This window comes from Psammomys obesus, unplaced genomic scaffold, assembly GCF_907164565.1.
Source record: "Psammomys obesus unplaced genomic scaffold, mPsaObe1.curated_primary_1811, whole genome shotgun sequence".
In the NCBI taxonomy this organism is placed as follows: domain Eukaryota; kingdom Metazoa; phylum Chordata; class Mammalia; order Rodentia; family Muridae; genus Psammomys; species Psammomys obesus.
This window is the reverse complement of record NW_026596046.1, coordinates 16,217,512-16,240,780: the sequence shown is the minus strand read 5'-3', so window position 1 is coordinate 16,240,780 and position 23,269 is coordinate 16,217,512.

Sequence of the window (23,269 nt, the reverse complement as noted above, 5' to 3'; positions counted from 1 at the left end):
CTGCCATGGGCTACATCTGTGCAGGGGACCTAGGTTATCTCCATACATGGTCCTTGGTTGGAGTATCAGTCTCAGAAAAGACTCCTGTGCCCAGATTTTTTGGTTCTGTTGTCTCCTGGTGGAGCTCCTGTCTCCTCCAGGTCTTTCTATCTCCCCCTTCTTCCATAAGATTCCCTGAACTCTGCCCAAAGTTTGGCTATAAGTCTCAGCATCTGCCTTGATACCCTGCAGGGTAGAGCCTTTCAGAGGCCCTCTTTGGTAGGCTCCTGTCTTGTTTCCTGTTTTCTCTTTCTTTTGATGTCCATCTTCTTTGCCTTTCTGAATGGAGATTGAACATCTTAGCCTTTCTTTCCCCTTTCTTTTTCTATGTAAAACTGGATTTTATGCATTATGGTTAAATATCAAGAAGTTCTTGACTTTTAAAGAAAATGTAGATTTTTGTTCCTATTTTTTTTTTCACATTTTGTGAATATTTTCCAGAAGTTTGTGGCCAGAACAAGCCTTGTGGTCTCCTTGGAAGCTAACCATTTGTTGTATGTTTAACATTCCTAGACACTGTGTACAACTTTCTACCAAGGCTGGGCTGATGTTCACCCAGAGCAGCTGCATGCCAACACATCTGTCTTACCTCTCTGATGTCGCCATCAAGTATCATTATAGTTTTAAATTTTTACTAATTTGGTTTGATAGGCATCTTTTTGTTTCTTGTATTACTGGTGAGATGAACTAAATGTAACAAAAAGAATCTTTATTTAATAAAATTTTTCTTTGCTTCCTCCTCCCCCCCTCCTGTCCCTCTTCTCTCTCCTGCTCTCCCCTCTCTTCCTGCCCTCCTCTTCAGTACAGGAGATTAAGGCCATGGTAGGCAAGTGCTCTATCATTGAGCTAAGTATCCTGCCCTCTTTTAAACTTTTATTTTGAGATAGGATTTCAGTAAGTTTTCAGGATGGCCTTTATTTAAGTCACTGTGTAGCCCAGGCTGGCCAGGAATTCTGTAATCCTTCAGCCTCAGCCTACTGAGTCACCGTGACTGAAGGCTTACACCACTAGGCTCAGTTCTTTGAATTTGCTGAGAGTCTGTACCATTTGATCATTCTCTCAGTGAATTGCCCCTTCTCTGGAGCCCCTGTTTACCATATCTGACTCTGCTTCCAAGAATCCCACTTGAGGAGCAGTCCTGTTAGGCCATAGAGGAGAGCTTTGCAGCCAGTCCTGAAGATACCTGATAAAACAGGATCAGATGAATGGGGAGGAGGTCCCCCCTATCAGTGGACTTGGCAAGGGGCACGGTGGAGATGAGGGAGGGAGAGTGGGATTGGGAGGGAATGAGGGATCGGGACACGGCTGGGATACAGAGTTAATAAAATGTAACTGATAAGAAAAAAATAAAATTCAAAAAAAAAAAAAAAAAGAAATACATCTTTTATATTTCTACTTTGGTAAAGTTTTTGTGTGTTTTGCTTAGTATTTTTAAACTTTCCTTTTCCTTAATACTTTTACATTGTTCAAAGATCTGCTAATGTACCATATACCATTAGACTATTTTTTTTTTTTAGATATTGTTGCAAATATCTGTTGCAGATATTTGTTCTCAGTTTTTCATATCCATATTTATTTTGCTTATTATTCTGGCATGTGAAAGATTATATTTTAATATAGTTATATCTATTTATGCACATCTATTTATGTTTTCTTTATAGTACCCTTTACAAACATTTGACAAACATTTGAGGGAAGGGGAGGAGGACTGCCCCTATCAGTGGACTCGGAGAGGAACAAGGAAGGAGAAGAGGGAGGGTGGGTGAGGTTAGGAGGGGATGAGAAAGGGGACTACAGCTGGTATACCAAGTGAATAAATTGTAACTAATATAAATAAATAAATTAATAATAAAATAAAATATGTAAGTAGACCTTAAGTTTGAGTTACCTTAGCATTGTGCCCAATGAAGTGCTGACTTGTCAGAAAGCTTCAAACTCTTTTTAGCCAGAACCATGATTTACATAGAACCTTTATACAGTCCCGACTTTATAGTTCCTTTTATAAAGAACCTTTGCATATCTTTTTAGGGTCATTATTGTATATAGTTGCTTTTTTCCCCATGCTTATTTTTGTAAATGTAATTTTGTTTCCATTATGTCTTTTAAATGATTCTTTCTGGCATATAGGAAATCTGATTTTTTTCCACATTTTTCACGTTTTTACATTACATTTGGCCACTCAGTGAATGCTAATAAATTATAAGAGCTTTTAAATAGATTCGCTAGTGTTTTCTGGGACATAATTAGATTTTAAACCTGGCTTTCATTGAGCTTGCTGAGTTTTATTAATTGCTCCTGACTGTATACATGAATCTCTTCTATGTACCACGCTGCAGGGGAGGGCTAAGCCTGAACAAAATTCTTCTGTGAAGTCCTTGTTCAAGGGGAGGCTGGAAATATATCTAAAAAGAAGTTATAATGTTATCACACTGGGAGCCTGCGCCCATTGCAATGTGAAGAAAAAGCATATTCCATGTCATAAGGAGGTGTCTGGGCGGGAACTGTAAGAAGTTGGTAAGCAGATACTGTGTGAGATTCACCCAAACCCCACAGTGTGTCCCCTGTAGCTGCTTTCCCTGGGGACCATCCTGTGACAGGTCTCAGCAGAAACCACACTTCTTGCTAATCCCACCATCTCTGTTGCTCAACTGATGCTGTAAACCTCCTCCATCAGTCTCTGGCAGGATAATTTAACAGGCCCCCGATGCCAAACAAAGGAATAAACAGTCATAACATTTTCAAAAACAAGTATAACATGTCTGCCTCCCATCCTCGCCAGGGCACAACAGTCATGTCTTATCTTTCTATCTTGCATCAGCCAGCCAGTGGGTCTGACACATAAAAGGCAGACTTAAATTGAATTGGAGCTTTTACATTTATGAAAGCTTTTCCCATTGTATACTTAATGCTCAAACCCATTCCACACCGCCATTTGCTCACTCTAGTTGAAAACTATCAACTTATACTCCTTTTTGTGTTCTGTTTCTTTCCCTTCTTACGAGATTTCTGTCTGTCTTTTTTGGCTTTGCCCATTGCTGTTCAGAGGCTGGCTTCTAAACTGTTCCTGTTCGTTTAAGTCTCACAAAGAAAAAGAAGCATGGAAGGTTTTTAATCAGTTTTCTAAACATGAGAGAGAGAAAGTCAGAAGGAAATCTAATGAAAAACCATCAAAGCATGGGTGACCAATCCTATGAAGGGGCCACGTGTGAAATGGAGAGTTTTATTTAGTAATGATGTTTTTAGTAAAATATTTAACAACGGAGACTACTCCTGGCATAGCCACACCAGGCTCATATCGGAATGGAGATATTGAGCAAGTGTCCTTGTGATATGGTGGACATCTTTTGTGTATATGCTCAGGAGTGGAATAGCTAGGTATTAAGGTAGAACTATTTCCAGCTTTCTGAGAAACCACTAAATTGATTTCCAAAGTGGTTGTACACGCGTACATTCCCACCCGCAGTGGAGGAGGGTTCCCCTTGTCCACATGCTTGCCAGCACGAGCTGTCACTTGACTTTCTGAACTTAGCTGTGCTGACAGATGTAAGATAGAATCTGGGTCATTTTGACCTGTACTTCCCTGATGACTAAGGACATTGAGCATTTCGTTATGTGCTTCCCAGCCATTAGGGATTCCTCTGTTGAGAATTCTCTGTCTAGATAGGAACCCCATCTTAATGGGGTTATTTGGTTTGCAGATGTCTAGTTTCTTGAGTTCCTTATTAACTTGCATATTACCCCTCTGTCATGTGTAGGGCTAGGGCAGGTGGAGATCTTTCCCCAGTCTGTAGGCTGCTGTTTGGTTCTTTTGACACTGTCCTTTGCTTTACAGAAGCTTTTCAGTTTCACGAGATCCCATTTATTAACTGTTGATCTCGGTGCCTGAGCTATTGGTGGTCTGTTCAGGAAGTTGTCTCCTGTGCCAATTATTTCAAGGCTATTTCCCACTTATTCTTCTATCAGGTTTGGTGTATCTGATTTTATTTTGAGGTCTTTGATACACTTGGACTTGAGTTTTGTGCAGGATGGTAGATATGGATCTATTTGCATTCTTGTGTGTGCACATATCTAGTTAGACTAGCAACACTTGTAGGAGATGCTTTGCCTTTCCATTGTATGGTTTTGGGTTCTTTGTCAAAAATCAAATGTGCATAGGCATGCAGATTTACTTCTGGGTCTTTGATTTAATTCCATTGATCAACCTGTTTGATCTTATGCCAGTGCCAGAGGTTTTTGTGTTTGTTTTGTTTTGTTTTTATTACTCTGATTCTATAGTATAGCTTGAACTCAGAGATGGTGATACTTCCAGAAGTTCTTTTATGTAAGGGATGTTTTAGATATCCTGGGTGTTGCTCAACTCAACTATGTCCATAGCAGCTTCATTTGTAATAGCCAGAAACTGGAAACAACCTAGATGTCCCTCAGTGGAAGAAATGATAAAGAAATAATGGAATGTTACTCAGATATTAAAAAAAACAATGAAATCATATGATTTGCAGACAAATGGTTGGAACTAGAAGAGATCATCCTGAGTGAGGTAACCCAGACCCTAAAAGACAAACATGGTATGTACTCACTTATAAGCAGATATTAGCCACAAAGTACAGGATAACCATGCTAAAATCCACAGACCTAAAGAAGCTAAGTAATGAGGAGGGCCCAAGGTGGGACTCTTGAATCTCACCAAGAAGGGGAAATAGAAAAGATATTGGGCATAGACGAAGGGAGGCACCTGGGTGGGGAGGGAGTAGGTGAAATCAAGTGGGGGAAAGATGGAAGGAGAGAGTGTGGGAGAGACAACTGGAATTAGGGTGGGGACATATCTAGGACTAGCTAGAAACCTAGGACAATGGAAATTCCCAGGAATCTAGGAAGTTGACCCTAACTAGGACTCCTAGCAATGGAAGATATGGAACCTGAAATGGTCACCTTTATACCAATGGAGGGATTAGGACACCAACCCAGCCACAAAATCTTAGATAGAACCACAATTTGTCCTTCTTGTAAGATGTGCAGGGGTTAAAGATGGAGCAGAAATTAAGGGAATGGCAAATCAGTGACTGACCCAGCTTGAGACCCATGCCATGAGAGAGAGCCCACACTGATATTATTGATATTTTGCTATACCTAGCATATTTACTATATATATTATGCTATACCTAGCATAATTGTCATCTGAGAGGCTCCATCTACCAACTGGTAAAAACAGATAGAGAGAGCCAGGCAGAGCTTGAAGAATCCTGTGGAAGAGGAGAGGAAGGATTAAAAGAGCCAGGGGGGGTCAAAGGCACCACAAGAAAACCGACAGATCAACTATCCTTGGCATATAGGGCCTCAGAGAGACTGAACCATCAACCAGAGATCATACATGGGATGGACCTAGACCCTCTGGTCATGTGTAACACATATGCAGGTTGGTCTTCATGTGGAATGCTAACAGCATGAGCAGGGGCTGTCTCTGACTCTGTTGTCTGCCTTTGGATCCCTTTTCCCTAACTGGGCTGCCTTATCTAGTCTCAAGAGAGGAATATGTGTCTACTCTTACTACAACTTGATGTGCCAAGGCTGGTTGATATCCATGCACGTTAGCCCTCTGTCAGAGGTAGGGCTGGTGAAGATCTTTTCCCAGTCTGTAGGCTGGGCTGTCGTTTCGTCCTTTTGACAGTGTCCTTTGCTTTACAGAAGTTTCTCAGTTTCATGAGATCCCATTTCTGAGGAGAAAAAGACAAGGAGTGAATGGGAGGGGAGGGGAAGGGAGGTGAAAGGGAGGGACAAGGAGGAGATGAGGGAGAGAAAGCTACAACTGAGATGTAAAATAAAGAAATAAATTAATTTATTAAAAATGAAGATGTTGAAAGGCTTAATAATCCACCCTCTTCCATTTTCCTCTTAAAAATGTTCATTTTCATTATTGGTAGATGGAAATAAGCTAATGTAGATTGCTTCGAAATGGATAAATTAAGATGAATATTAACTACTTGTGGTGAACGAGAACCCTTAAGCTGGATATTGGCTTCAACATAGCATCTATGAATTCTTTCCCAGAAAATAGGCTCATCCCAAACATCAATCCATTTTCATTTCCCAGAATTTAAGGAAGGCTGGTTCAGTGGATAGCCGTGGGTTAGATGGAGCGAGAATAACTTGGGCAACCAAACACAGATAAGACCAGACTAAGGCTGAAGACATAGTCATACTATGGAGACCAGCTAAGTCAGCGAATCACATCTGCAGCTGGACCCCAGCCAGATGAACGTCAAGACATGGTAGGACAGAAAGCATGATATCAGTGTGTCAGAGATACCACGACTTCTCCTGAGTCCAGTTGGACTTTGATGTGAGGGATACACTTTGGTGCCTGGCAGTACTGAAGGGGGTGATCTCCACTTACAACAAGGCCTGACGAAGATATTTAATTTAGACCACTCTGTGGAGAGCTGTGTTAGCTGACCAGGTGACAAGGTCTTTGGCTCATTATACTTCAGATGAATGTTTACTCAGCTGCCTAACATTAAATTAAGTGAGAAAAATGGAAAGAAACAGGAACGTAAAACTAGAATCTTGCCTATTATACTCAAGTCTACGAAGCATGGCATTTTGATTCTGTGACTAAGGCCTAGTTATGCACCACAAATTTAAAGAATGACAACAGGTTGTCATATACTCATAACAAAACATGCGCCGTTTCTCTGACAGTCAAGAGAAAAGATAGAAAAGCTGTAAGAGGAAGACTCATGTGCCTGCCAAGCACCCGAGGGCCAAAGAGCAGAATTAGCTTTAGACTTCAAAGGCCATGATGACTTCACTCTGTGACTTCACTTGCAGTTTGCCAATGACAAGGAAAATTGTTGATGTTTATTTCCCTGATTTGCTGCCATGCATTCATCCAAGTAATTTACACATGTAAACTTTCCAGTCCTCATGAAATCCCTGAGAGTTACTATCAGTCCACTCCACAGGTAGGGAAACTGAAGTATGGGGAGATTGAGGAATGTTACATACCTGGGAAACAGGGCTGGACTTAGGCCCTGTTCCTAAAACTCACCATTTATCCATCTATTTATTTATTGTCTTCTTTGGACTTGAACTTACAATCCTCCTGTCTCTTGTCCCTGAGAACTTCAATTTTTAAGTGTAAATATTTCACAAGAAAGATAATATTATTCTCATTTATAAATGCAGAAATCAGGTCTCTACGGAATGATGATGCCAATCGCCTAAAATTGTGGTAAACATGGTGGTAAAGCCAAGAGTATATTCTGCTTCTGGGCCACCTGATATGGCTCACCAAAGAAGACCACCCTCTTCCATTTTCCTCTTAAAAATGTTCATTTTCATTATTGGTAGATGGAAATAAGCTGGTAATTTCCTGAGTTTTCTGGTCAAAACTGTTGCACTTCATTTGGACATGCTGGAGGATACCCAACAAAATGATTAGAATGCAATTTTTGGAATAATCGATGTTATAAACAGCTAAGATCTGGGAAGCTCTTGGGATTAAAAGAGACAGATGAGGCAAGGCAGGCAGCTGCATGTTTTTTATGCATCAACCTTAGCATAAGAGAACTCATACGATAAGGACAACATTGGGACAATCCGGCAGACTTGACTCCTAACAACTCATGAGACAACGATGTTATTAGTGGGGTAATTACCAAGTGCATTAGCTGTACTGTGCTTTTGTGAGAATATGCTCAGTCTTTGGAAATATCTGTTCAATTCCCTAATAATCTAGTGTCATGGTACCTACTTCTCAATGAGAGTATGTGTGTATTGTATACACACATATATGTTATGTGCGTATGTCTATATGTAAGTCTGCACATACGTATGGATCTATACATGTGTCTGTGTGCATCTAGTTGTGCTTATATATGCACACATATTTCATGTAGATAGAAAGAGATCATTTTAATAATTGGCAAATTTAGGATAAAGGCACATCAATTTTTACTATGCTGTTCTTGCAACTTTTCTGCCAATTTCTTCAATGGTGTAATTTAGAGGAAAATATATGATAACCTCTGACTCTCCTTCTTAACTTCTACTCAGTTCCTAAAGTACAAATTCATGACCTTAGTTACCAGTAGAAAGATGGGTTATTACTGCTTCCAAGTAGAGTGAGCACTAATTAATATATGCTGTGTATGAAATCAGCCAACTGCATTGAGGAAACTCACTGTATATTAGGCTTTCCTCTAGGCCTGAAGATTAGATGATCATAAAACATAGTCTCTGATTTTTATTGAAGATGGAGAAACGAGTTTAGCAGGCAGAAAACAGTTATATGAGTCAATATTTAACTTCAGCCAGAGCTAAAATAGGATGTTGTTCCCTGGGGGACTATTTAGATAAGTGATGTCATGAAAGTCCTTTCTGGTGAGGTTACCATTACAGTGCAAAGCTAATGAGACATGGGACCAAGATGGAGGACTGTGTGTTAGTTACTTTATTCATGACTGTGATAAAGTGCCTAACAGAGTTCACTTAAGGGAAGGAATATTTATTTTAGGTCATGTTTTGGAGCCACAGTCCATCACAGGGGGACAGCATGGCAGTTGGAGCAGCAGAAGCATGAAGCTGCTCGCTTTCATCTCAGCAGAGCAGGAAGTACAGGAAGACGAGCAGTGGTGCCAAACTGGCATTCTCCCATTTTCCTTCTAATTCAGTCCCAGTTCCCAGCTCTATGGCGAGGGTGAGGCTTCTCTTCTCAGGTATACCTTACTGGTGATTCTAACTACCACCTGGTTGGCAATGATAATTCTCTATCAACACAAAGAGGAACTGTTTACTACACACCCAAAAGTCAAGTACAAAGGCCCCAGAAGGAGCCATCCTAAATACTTTCACCCTCTCAATCATTTCATAACTGCTTCCCATTGGGTACTATTTTGTTTTTGTTTAGTTTTCAAAATGTGCAATGTTCTCTAAAAAGATGCCTTTAAAGAGAAAATAAAATGATGTATTTCCTGAAGGTACAGACTGTAAGGAAAGTAACGTTTGTATTGTGTAGGATGTCCAGGAGACAGTACCGTCCTGCTTCTTGAAAGGGAACAATTCTTTTCCTTTCATTCCCAGTCTGAAGAGTTCCTTGGGTACAGTCACTGTTCCCAGGGTCCTTCTCATATCATCTGTTCTCCAAGAGTGAGGGCTGGGATCATTGCACAAGCCGTTGCAGAAATTGGCTCTGTGTCTGAGTTTCATTTTTTGTGGAAACACCAGATTTGCTCCTGTCCTTTGAGCATTGAAAAGGAATTTATATACTAGGTTGGTGGGTGGAGATCCCCGCCGAACTTGCTTGTCTCTGTGATACCCCATTCAGCATTGGGGTTACAGAGAAATGACACTGGCTTTAGGTGGGACCAAGCCCAGGACCAACATGCTCACAGAGCAAGTGTGTCCTCACCAAGCATCTCCAATGTCTCATCAGCTGATCTTGTAGATAACTCACATACTGTCCATGCAGATGAGTGTAAACAGGGAACATTAAAAAATATTAGCCCCATTGTGTGATACTTATTATTATTATTATTATTATTATTATTATTAATTGTGGTCTATGTTTTTTTAAATTTCTTTTCCCATGGTTTTTTATGTCTATTAAAACATGACTGCATTTTATGTGTTATCTGATAATCTTTTGTTTAGCCCAACTCAGTAATACACGGTGGCATGATTTTGTGTTTCTGCATGTTATTTCACTCTACATTTCTAGGAAATTTTACTTAATAACTCAGAATGGCTTGCGATTTTATGTGCTCAGAGTACAATTCTCACTAATGTGTTAAAAGTACACAGAATTAAAATCATATAGACTAGAATTTTGTATAATGGGAATTCACAGTAGTGGCAGGAATATTTTATTAGTGGAAATTAGTAGACACTAAGTAGATGGAAAAACATTTAGGTCTGAGCACTTCCTATTGAGAAAATTATTCATAATTTCTCTGTGAACAAATGAAACATTTGCAGGCATGTATGTGCTGATAAATAAACTACCTCTTATGAGTTATGCCTCCAGTTCTAGCCTTGTTTTTCTATAAAAGCAAATGAAATAAATAGATGAAGAAAGACAACTCAGGAAAAACAAAATAAATGGCTTAATATGAAAATAAATATCCATTAAAAAACAAAAGAAGAAAAGACAAAGGAGAGATTCAGAAATCCTAAAGAGGCTTGTATTTCTCCTAAATAAAAATAAAATATTATAAGTAGTAGTAAGAGCAAATTAAATTGGACATGAGGTTGAGCCTTTAAGTTACTACCTATCATGTTAGACAGTAGCATCTGAGAGTTCTAACTGGAGATTCGAAACATTAGAATGTATAAGTAATCATCTTCATATTTTAGAGATTTTACTGCATATGTCAAGAATAGGCATGGCAACTTTGACCCAAATTTAACCCTACCTACAAGATATTCAGCGGTAAAATTACAGCAGAGATTTAAAAAAATGCTCAACCAATGCCTGGCCAAATCTGAGACCCACCCGATGGAAGAGAGCCAACTCCTGACATTATTAATGGTACTCTGCTATGCTTGCAGACAGGAGCCTAGCATAGCTGTCTCCTGAGAGGCTCCACACAGCAGTGGATCAAAACAGATGTTGAGACTCAAATCCAAACATTGGGCAGACCACAGGAAGAGTTGGAGGAAGGATAGAAGAGGACACGAACTCTACAAGAAAACCAACAGTGCCAACTAACTAGGGCTCAGGGGGGCTTATGGAAACTGAAGCACCAATCAAGGAGCATGCATGGACTCAACCTAGGCACCCTACAAATATGTAGCTGATGGGCAGCTCAAGCTTGAAAGGAAGTTGGGGTGGTCTCTGACAAGGACTCTGTTGCCTGCTTTTCAATCACTTCCCTCTGGTGGGGCTGCCACACCAGGCCAAAAGGGAAGAGGATGCTTTCAGTCCTGATGTGACTTGATGCTCTCTGTTGTGTTGGTGGTGCAGCTTTTCTTTACTGAGGAGTAGGGGACAGGGTATAGGGAGAAGAGGGAGGAAGGATGGGATGGGGAAGAGAGAAAGGAGGGGCTATGATCAGGATGTAAAATGAATAAATAAAATATGAATTAATTAAAAAATAATAGGCAAAGCAGAACATGCAATCCCTTCCAGATATGAAACTTCCATGTTTACTTCATGAACAGTGGAAATTTGAGAACATTCAATATAAATATTGAATTGTTTTAGCAATATGTACATTTCCCCCCTGCATTGAAACCTATAGCACATGCTGATTTGTGTAACTACATCATGAGAATGCCCTCCTCCTTAAAGACTCTTCAAAACTCCATGCTGAGTGGCTTTGTAGCACCCCAGTGCAGTTCTGTCGTGTCTGACTCCAGCCTCTGGTTCAAACATTGACCTAACTTGGCTTTGGAGATGATGGGAATGTGACTAATACGCACCAGAAGAGTGTAAACATCTGCAGGCTTCCAGGTACTGACTCTGATTCTCTTCTGGGAAATTTCCAGAGTGAATGCTTCCTGCTAGCGAAGCACTCAGTCACAGTTACAAAGCCCAGTTCAGGTCACTCTAAGAAGTCATTTATGAATGAGTATAAACCACATGTGTCTTCCTGATTCTGGGTTACCTCACTCAGGATGATCTTTTCTAGTTCCGTCCATTTGCCTGCAAACTTCATGATTTCCTTGTTTTTAATTACTGAGACATGTTAAATTGTGTAAATCTACCACAATTTCTTCATCCATTCTTTGGTTGAGGAGCATCTAGGTTGTTTCCAGTTTCTGTCCATGACAAATAAAGCTGCTATGAACATAATCGAGAAAATGGCCTTCTTGTATGGTGGAGCATCTTTTGAGTATATGCCCAGGAGCAGAATAGCTAGATCTTGGAGGTAGAGATAGCCCCGATTTTCTGAGGAAGCATCAGATTGCTTTCCAAAGTGGTTGTATAAGTTTGCACTCCCACCAGCAATGGAGAAGGGTTCCCCTTTCTCCATATCCTCTCCAGCATGTGTTGTCACTTGAGTTTTTTTTTATCTTAGCCATTCTGATGGGTATAAGGTAAAATCTCAGGGTAGTTTTGATTTCCACTTCCCTGATGACTAAGGACGTTGAGCACTTCCTTAAGTGTTTTTCCACTATTAAATACTCCTTTTTGAGAATTCTCTGTTTAGCTCTGTACCTCATTTTTTGATTGGATTCCTTGGTTTGTTGGTGTTTAATTTTTTGAGGTCTCTTTGTATTTTTAATACTAGCCTTTTGTCAGATGTAGGGTTGATGAAGATCTTCCTGTGTGTAGGCTACCATTTTGTTCTGTTTGTGTCCTTTGCTTTACAGAAGTTTTTCAGTTTCATTAGGTCCCATTTATTGATTGTTGATCTTAGAGCCTGAGCTGTTGGTGTTCTGTTCAGGAAGTTGTCTCCTGCACCAATGAGTTCAAGGCTCTTCCCCACTTTTTCTTCTAATATATTAAGTATATCTGGTTTCATTTTGAGGTCTTTGATCCACTTGGACTTTATATTACTGCAGGGTGACAAATATGGTTTTAGTTGCATTTTTCTACATGTAGGCATCCAGTTAGACCAGAACCATTTGTTGAAGATGCTATCTCTTTTCCATTGTATGGTTTTGGCTTCTTTGTCAAAAATCAAGTATCAGTAAGTGGGTTTATTTCTGGGTCTTTGATTCAGTTCCACTGATCCACTAGCCTGTGTCTATGCCAGTACCATGCAATTTTTATTCCTGCTGCTCTATTGTATAGCTTGATATCAGGGATGAAGATATCTCAAAAAGATCTTTTATTGTACAGGATTGTTTTTGCTATTCTAGGTGTTTTGTTTTTCCAAATGAAGTTGAGAAGTATTTCGAGATCTGTAAAGAACTGCATTGTTTCATGATCTGATGGGAATTACATTGAATCTATAGATTGCTTTTGGTAGGATGGACATTTGGGCATTTTTACTGTTAATTCTACTGATCCATGAGCATGGGAGATTTCTCCATGTTCTGATGTCATCTTCAATTTCTTTCTTTAAAGACTTGAATTTTTTTTTTTTTATATACAAGTCTTTCAAGTGGATAATAGCCTTACAATACAGGATAAACCATACTAAAATCCATAGAACAAAAGAAGCTAAATAAAAAGGAGGACCTTAGGAAGACTATTTAATTTTCATTTAGAAGGGCAAATAGAATAGACCTCAGAAGCAGTTGAAGAAAGGAAACAGAAATTGAGCCTAACATAGATGTCCTATGAAAGACTCTACCCAGCAAAGGATTGAGGCAAATACTGAGAATCACAGCCAGATTTTGGGCAGAACACAAGGAATTTTATAGAAGAGTGGGAGGATAGAAGAACCTAGAGGAGACTAGAGCTCTACAAAGTGACAAACAAAGCCAACAAATCTCGGCCAAAGGGGACTGCAGAGACTGATGTACCAACAAAGCACCATGCAAGGAGAGGACCTTAGCCTCTGCTCCAATGTAGCCCAAAGGCAGATCAATCTTCATGAGGGTCCCCAAGTAAGGTGATCATGGGCTGTCTGTGACATGGGACTCTGTTGCCTGCTCTTTGATCACTTTCCCCTTGTGGGGCAGCCTTGCCAGGCCACAGTGGTAGAGGATGCAGGCAGTCCTGATGAGACTTGATAAGTTGGGGTCAGATGTTAGAGGAGGGAGGAGATCTCCACCTTTCTGAGGGCTAGAGAAGGGTATGGGGGTAAGAGGAAGAGAGGGTAGAATCAGGAGGAGATGAGGGAAAGTGCTATATTGGGTTATAGAGTGAATAAAGTATAAAAAGTAAATAAAAATAAATTACAAAAAAAGGAGAAAAAAGAAGCCACTAATAAAGAAAGATCATTTTCACCCTGTTTAGTCTCGAAGAGTGAGGTGGCAGGTAAATGATGAAATAGTAGAGGACGGTGAATGGTCTATGAAATGGATTTCTCTTCAGATCTATGCTCATATACATAACCATGCTTTCTCCTCACTTTTCCATCCCTCCCTTTCCTGTTCCTCCCTCCCTTGCTTACCCTTCCTTCTTCTATCCCTCTAGTGTTTCTTTCTTTTTTCCCCATACATGTCTGAAGTCTCCAATTTGGTTCTACTCTCTATGGGCTTAATAATAAAGGTGTTTTTTTTTTTTTGTTGTTGTTGTTGTTAAGAATGTATTAAGTGTTGTTACTAGTTCAACACTTCCTGAACAAGGCATATTATTTCTAAGATAAATGAAGAAGAAAACCAATAAGGGCTGTTGAGAAATCCCTGCTCAGCCTCCATAGATCCTTCATGGGCTTTGAGGATGCCTTTCCAGACTCCCATGCCAGAGCTGTTAGAGCTATTAAAATACAATGATGACCTAGACCTTCACACTGTGGGAGGGTTTAGGAAGGAGTGTCATCGGCTTTATCAAAGTCCATACATCTCTCCACTGTACTACAAGAAACATCCACTTTTCCAATGCAAAAGCATTTGACATTTTTTAACACCAACAGGAGCTTTGATCATAAATTCAACTTATAAACAAAAGGAACCCCACTCCACCTTAATTGGGAGAGTGTGTTGTCATGAACAGTGTGGCAACACTAGGGTAAATAAATAACACTTACAAATTAAGGAAGCTGCATGGATTATGCCATATTTCTGCCAGATCAGCATACTCAGCAAGACAGTTGAGGAGTTTCTTTTTGACATGCTATCTGTTTATATCGTTTAGACTTAAAAAAAGATGATGGCAATAGGAAAACAGTTTGGATTTATTATATTACCAAAAATTTTCTAAGCAGGATATTTATGAGCTGGACAAAAGGTATGAGGAGATTTTGCAGGACTAGATTCCAGTATATTCCAGGTCAAAGACACAATGTCTGACTTGAAAGGAACCCTAATATGTAAATGAGAATACCAAAGCCCACTTGCAAACAATACAATCTATTTCTTCAGTTCAATCAGTTCAGCCCTTCCATGTGAGTCTAGGAGTAAATCAATGTTTGCCCAAGTTGTATCAATGACCACTGCCTGATCTTTCGTCATGTCTCAAATGGCCTTCTTCTTCACAGAATTTTAGGCATTCTCTGACAACCAATAGCGTTCACGCAAGTTGAACACTGCTTTCTAGTTCTAGACTGAATCAGCATGGTGGCCCTCCAGTCTTTCTATAGCCTATCATTTAGTTCTGTAAATTCTCATTTTACATATATATATATATATATATATATATATATATATATACACACACACACACAAATACATATTCTGCCTTATTGCCACATAGCTCCTTCACTGTCTTTTGGGGGACTGGGTCCTGAGGTCTGGCTCTAGAGCTCTTCTGGGGAGACCAAAGGTGCCTGGCTTTCTTCTTGGCTCTTTGTTTGCCCTGATGATCTCATTCATGACTTTGCTCCTGCATTAACATGAGCTCTTTTAGGTCCTAAGCCTTTAATATTGATTGTGTGTTTATTGAGATGTCCAGAGCGATGCTATGGCACCCTCCAGCAGACACCAAGTAAACTCTTGCATCCTCCTACTAACAGTGGGAAATGAGAAGACATGTGAGATCTCTTTAAGTTTTAGATACTCATATTTTGTCTTAAAATGTTGGTTTTCTTTACTTTCTGTTTAAACTAGGAGCTAGTATAAGAAGGTCATAATTTAATTTAACCTCCAACTCTCTGTTGGGTTATTGCAGGTTTAATGTATTAGTGATTACAAATGGTTCACAAAGTGCACTGGGGTGCTTTGTAATTGAATGTGTTTCAGTGAATTGCTTGCTTTTAGAAAGCAGATTCCATGCTTGAAGAAGACTGAGCAATTCTTCATAGCACTCTCCCCCACAGTGTGGCTCTCTCTAGCCCAGCAGCTGTTTTGGATTGGTGCTAAGGGTAACAGTGTCAAAGAAGCTGAAGGGTCAGATCTCATTTTGTCATACTCCGTGCTACAGAGGGCAGGACAGACCCCAAAGAGAGACTGTTGCCACACTTTACCAGGATATCAGTGTCTCTAGAAGTGTCACTTGTAGGATCAATCACACCTAGAAACAGACACTGGTGCTTTGGATTGGTTTCCTGTCTATTATAAAACAACTTAAGAATGTAAATATTTGGGGTCATGGTTTCAGGAGACATAATCCATCATGGTGGTTCATGAAGGCATGAAGGGAAAACTCATTGACTTGCCCACAAACTCTGGCCGGCCCTGAGAGTGTCCTAGCCTGTTTGGATGACCTCAGAATTCTGTGTTCTCTCTCCACGTAAGGAATAATACTCAGTTCTCTAGTGTTTTTTTGTTTTGCTTTGTCTTGCTTTTTTTTTTCTCCAGAATCAAACTGAAGCTTTTTATGCCTTCTCTAGATTGGCATTACTGACAGACAACACATGGCTAACATATTCCCAAGAAGACCAACATTGTGTGCATGGAAAATTTAGGCAATTAAGAATGAAACACAAGTGCACCAGTAAAGTTAACCATCTAGACAAGTAGCACTTGGCCACTGAAACTTGTTTTGATCAGTGTCTGATTACAGGATACCAAATGAGTTGGCTGCTGGAACTCTCTGGAAGCTTCAGGCGGACCTGGTTTCTTAGACTCTCAAATGGCTGAGGATTTCCCTTTCAAGCATCGAAGTTTCACCTGTAACATGTGTTGTTTCAAAGGCCTTTGAGATTCTGAAGATCAACGGCCAATTTTCTTTCCATGATGAACATGGGGTTTTCTCATCCCATTTTAAAGACAATGTTGGGTGGAATGGCCCTGAAGTGCTGAAACCTCTGCCCAGAGTGAAGCCACAGAAAATATCTAGAGCTTGTGCTCCATCACGACCTGAGCAGGGTCATTACTCCTCCCAAGTCTGACTTTAGAGCAGAGCTGAGCAGGGCAGACCTTCCCTCACCAAAACACAACGCCCTGTCTCTCTCATTATATAAGACATAGATTCCCTGTAGAGCAACTCATACAACCTGCTTGCCTAAGGTATTCAAGACAAAAACTGATTATACTCTGCAGCCTCCTCTGTGAGACAGTAGCAATAGCTCTTCATTATCAAGCGTTGAATGTCCCAGGCTTGGCTGACTTATATTATTTTGTATAATTCTTATTACAGGCTTATGAAGAATTTTTGTTTCCTGAATGATGAGTCTGGGCTACTAAGTGATCCATATGCTACCTATGAATGACTATAGAGATTAACTAGAGCAGAGATAAGATTTGAATTTTGGACTCTTGAGGCAATTTTTGAAACCACCATTGAAAGTTTGCTCTATTTTCTATGTCATTCTTGGTTTGGCTTCGAGAGGAAATTGGCCCATACTACTGGGTTTTTGAATGACTGAGTTTACTAAATATATAGCAAGCAAAAGTAAAAGAATCAATAGTGATTCATAGACAGAGAAACAGTCCATAGCAAAACAACAGCTAGCCAGACAGACACTCACAATTGCCCAACAGAAGCCAACTGGGAAAGCTGAGGTAGTCAGTTCTAGCACCCAATCAAGAGAGTATTTAATGGGAGGTTCTCTGTCCTTTCCATTCATAATCTTCTCCTGGCTATACTTCTTATTTCCTGTTTCAGCTTCATGCATATTTAAATCATAAGATAAACTATTTTACTATCTGCTTCCCTTCTAGCTGCTTTCAAGGACACAATGATTTTGCTCTTGAACTGTTTTCCTGTCCTTGTCTCTCCCTGTCACATAGTGGAGAGATCCAGCCTATTCACAGTAAAGGGGTATTGAAGGACACATAAAACAGATATACTGAAGCCTGGGACATGGCAATTCACTGATATAATGTACATTTCAGAAGGAAACCTAAAATAGTTGAAACTTCCTTCTTTCCTGATTCTCTTTTTAACTGTAAGATTTCATTGCATTCTTTAAATGCCCAGTTTTCATTTTGTTGTCAAGTCCCAGATGGGCAAATTTACAGTAGATCAACTGGGTGGCCCTATCCAAAGATACCGATTTTAGGGAATAATAGTGATGGCTCTTGAGTTGGGATCATCTGTAGGGTTATGAAGTATCTATTGCATCACTTAACAGAAAGAGAACAAAAAGGAAGGTACTTCTTTCTTCCTACAAGCTCTTCACCCAGGCATCTAGCAGGTGTTGTGTTGACAATATTTCATGTTGGCACATTGGTAGGTCTTTGTGATGTGCTTCAATCGGGGAAGATTTCTGTGATTCAAACACTTCCTTTTGTCATCTGAAAAACTTGTGAATATTTGGAGTTTAATAGAGTCTGGGTGATTCACGGAGCAGGCAGAACAGCATCTCATGTAGAGATAAAGATAAGTCAGCCTGCATTCCATAGAAGAGTCAGCCATGGCTCACATGAGATGGAATCCTCCGATTTCTGGTTTCCCTGGAGCTTCGAAGTGCTGCTGTTGTCAAGATGATTGCTATTTCATTCACATTCCTCAGATTGGACTGACTTACCTCCTCCTTGCCCTTCAGAGTTCTGCATCTCTGAGGCAGTCCTGACAGCCCACCACAGAAGTGTTCAGGCTCGATTTTCATTTCAGAGAGAAAGGGAGATGAAGGTCACTGTTGCTTCATATCACTGGTGTTCACATAGATATCCAGAGGAGTTCATACACGCAGCTGGACACCTTCATCCACACACACAAAGATGTGTAATTGTCCCCTCAGATTGTACAGGCATGAAAGTGCACTTCACCTACTATCAGTCTCATGAACACAGTTACTCAGTATGCAGTTTGAACCATTTCCCTATGGTCATTGTGTCTTCTAATAGTTGTAAGATTAGCATCTCACAATAACTGCAAGGGCAGTGACTTAAAAACATCCCCTTCCACTCATTAGGAAGATGCTGCCTGTCATTTTGTGGTGTGAGCTGCTTTTCTTGTATTTGAAAGGGGAGTGATGTTCCTCAGTCTTATATGTCCTTAGCCTGGGGATGAACACATATACAGGGTCAATCTTTCTTCTCTTAGGGTAGAAAAGACCACTTCCATCAGAACTAATAGGCAGGTGTCCACCTCACTGCTTAATACTGTCCTGTTTAAAAGAGACACTTGAACCGCATGACTCTTTTTCAGATGTTTCTCTTTCAAGCATCCCCCAAATCTCAAAACATCTCACCTTAAGTTCATTTGTGAACATCTTCTCAGTCTGAGGCTGGACATTAGCCCTGGTGAGATGGAGTCATAGTACCAGTGTCCTCACCATTTTCTGTGAGGCCAAGTCTAGCGACCACAGCCCATGAGTTCGGGGGCAGACTAGTTAGGCCTGTCTGGAGGACTGGCCAATGTTTTTACAGCTGTAGTCAGGAAGAGAAGCTCCCCAACTGCAGTGCATACAGTTGGCCTGTGACCCAGAAGCTGTACGCATCCATGCATGACCCCAGTCCCTACAGGGAATGGGAAACCCTGGCCAATGTGTGGGATGAAACTGAGCTGCCAGGGTGTCCCATTTTGCCCTTCTTTCTTACCCACTTGTTGAATGTGGCACTTAAGTCATTCTCACATGGCTTTGCAGGCAGCAGCGAAAGTCTTATTAACTGCAAATGGCTTCTTGTGGCAGTGTTCCACTTCTAATATTAATAATCGGCATTTAATAAAAACAAAGAAAGAGAACATTATAGGCAATAAAAACAGACTGCTTTGCCTCTTTCTCATATATCACCATGCAGGAGGCCACAGGGCAAACCGGCAGTGACAGAAGATCTGTTGGCCCCTTGCCAGACATACATGTAACATGAGAGCCCACACATGTACACACACACACACACTTAATACACATATACATACACTCATACATATGCATAGTATACTCAGACACTCACATGTAAACACACAGGGCACACATTCACACGATGTATGTACTCCCACAATATGCGTACCCATACACACTTGTATACATACATAGGCCCACAAACACCCACATACATCATGTAGTCACATAGTCACAAACCTTTGTACGTACACACTGTGCACATACAGATAATTCATCTACACACTTCAATGTGTCCACATTCACACACATGTACAATGTGTACATATACACATATACATACACAAATGCACATATGCACACACCTATATACACATATTCTCACACACATAGACCCTTACATATGTGTACAAAATCAGATGAAAAGACACACACTCAAAATAATCACACACTTGCCTGTTCCCGGATCTACACTTCATTCGTTACCTGGCTTAGATATTTTTTTTCCCACACTGTCTCAATTCTCTGGGCTACCAATCTGGCATCTACAGTGGTTTCCATGCTCCAGAATTTACATCTGCTTTAGCTGTAGGAAGGAGAAAGGAGGCTGTGAGAGTTGGTGTCATCTCTTTTCTTTTTCCTTCACCTTTCCATGAGCCAGTCTAGTAATCTGCAAAACAAATAATTCCCTCCTGCCAAAGTTTAGGAGATTATAGTTTAAAAATGTAGTTAAATAAATGCATTCAAAAGATCAACTCCCTAGATCAGGAACTGGTTTTATTACCGCTAAAAACAAATAGGGCTGGAGACAAGTTGGAGTTGAGGAGAGCAGCAAGGTGGGTGGGACAAAGAGAGATCTGGGGTTTCCTGGGTGCTGGGCTGGTGTTTGCCATTCCTTTACACTGCTTAGGATCCTTTATAATACAAATGACCTCCAACAACATTTTACATCTCTTGAAAGGGCAAGGAAGTTCTATAACAATAAACATCTCACTGGCTTGAAAAATGAGGGTCTCTCTCGCCCCTCCCCGTGTGTGTGTGTGTGTGTGTGTGTGTGTGTGTGTGTGTGTACAAAAGCTTATAGAAGAAGTAGTTCTTTGTTTATGGAGATGATTATGGATCTTGCGCTTCCTCCTTGACCAATTTAGCATCCCCATTCTCTGCTACCTAAGAGGAATATAAATTACAACCAAATGTCTCCTGCCTAGTGTAACAGACAGGTGTCTCCTATGGAGGGTCATGTTTTAGTAGTCACACCTCCTCCATACACAGTAATTCTAGTGACTGCCAAGGCATCCTCTCCCCTTTTGTGGATTCTGAGAATCCCCTGTTTCCCTGATGAGTAGTAACCAATAAAGGACACACTGGACATCTTTGCACATTCGCCCACAGAGATGAAATCTGGAGCTGTAGGAAGAGCCTGGGAGCACCAGATGACCTGCGAGTCAGTTGCTTGCTGTTTCTCACCCCCACAGTCTTGCCCAGGCACCTACTTCTCTTTGACAAAGGCCTGTGCAGTGTTCTTCTGAGGTCCTTCTCCCTTGGTTCTTTCAGCTAACTTAAATCTGATCTCGCTAACTTCCTGGCCACCTTCTTCCTAAGGTCCCTATAATACGTCCGGGACCTTGATATTTCCCTACTTGGCCTGCTCTTTCTGGCACCTCCAGCCATGCTCCTGGGAAGAGCAGTCCAGGGTGGTAACTGCAGGATGGGGTAAAACTGTGGAAAGCGGAGTTTGTGTGCTGGTTCGGTCATGGGTGGGCCTGAAGTCAAGAAGCCTGTGAGTTCATCAAAATGTCAGTAACTATTGACAAAGGACTTCCTGGCTTGAAACATGGTTGTCACTCTCCTTCTCAGAGCTTTACCTTGGAAACACCCAGAGAATAGAGTCAGTGTGTTTCAGATTAATTTAGTCATCAGGCTGTCATTCTGCAGAAGCTGTTTGCTAGCCTCCAGTCTCTCCTACTTCCCTTGCTTTGAACAGAAGCTCTCTCCCTGTGACAGACAAAAGCCTGCAGGGATTCTGGGAGAAAGGGCTGAGCTGGGGACTGAGACTCCCTGAAACCAGGCTACTCTTCCCTACCAAAGCCCAGGTATCCAGTAGGGCTGCTCTCAAGGCATTAGCTTGTCACATAAATCTCCCTTAAGGATAGGCTGAGAGAGAAAAAGAGGACAGGAAAATAAATTTTGACAGGGGAAAAGAAGAGAAAAAGGAACAGTTCCCATATAAAGAATACACAGTGCATCAAAGCCTTTTTTGTTTTCTTTAAAGAGCCAGGTAAAACCTCAAAAAAAAAAAAAACCCATAATCTATTAATGCCTTTAAAATCTCTTATGTTTAATACTCAAGGAAACCCAGTAGTGTAATCAAAGCAACAGCCTGGGTAAGGTGAGGACCGGAAGGGACAGGGTTTCTGAGTGGTGACCTCTGCCACAGTAGGCCTCTTAGTCACAGTCTCACACCATATGGCAGGCCTTTTCAGCTCCTCCTTGCTGTTCTGGGGGGGGGGGGACAAAAAGCCCACAGGCAATCTCACTACTTGCTTCACTCTGGAAAGTTCTACCAGCCTTCTGGTGAGTGCAGTAAGCACACATAACCCTGGAACACAGCCTTGGTACAAGGGACCATGGTCCTAGGCCTTGGACAGAGTAGCTAAATATTATAGACACTGTACTCACTCTGAAAAGTGCAGCTTCTCTCCACTTCCATGTGGGAAGTGGGTCTGGCAGCCATGATGAAATCAGAACATGGTTATATGACTTCTTGGCTAGGGATTCTAGTCCTTGCTTAGAGTAGCCAGTATCTACCACAGTGATTGACACAGCTTATTTTCTACATGCACAAGCACATACTTGTGTGTGTGTGTGTGTTGCAAATAAACAACCTTGAAAGGGGAATTTGCAATCAATACACCTGTCCAAACAATTAGAAAGAGATGTTTCTGAGTCTGCTAAATCTTCCTGGCATGTGTTAGATGCATGCTGTCAGGCAGGCTGCCATTAAATAGCTTCTAAATAATGCAAAGACAATCAGAGGTACAAATAAGCAATTCAATTTGGATGATTGATTATTGGAAATATGCTCATGCACCCAGGGCACGACATTCTCAATCACATCTTCATTTCATTTCTCTAGCTGTAATGATCTTTGTACCTTCATGGTGGAAAGTTTTCTCATGACTGGGAGTGTTCTCTGACTGCCTGTTTATCTTTCATATGAAACAGGTGTGTTTCCTTTATTATCTATCTCCAGTGTGGGGATCTCAGCAACCAAATGCTATATACCCCTTAATATATACAAAGCCTATGTGTAGACAGCTTCCTAAGGCTTAATCTAGAGAGGTATTCAAATGCCAGGTAGGACCAGGTTCCTGTGAATGACTATATGTCTTTGTCTTACCACACTCTGTCTTTATTGAGCACTTTAATGTTTGACGTTCCTAAGTATTCATATTGAGACTTCTTCACTGACATCATTATTTTGAGTTTCATATAAAAAGGGATGTTAATGTAGAACTTAGGCAGTATGACTGCTTCCCCTGGACTTTTTCTAAGTCTGATATATTACT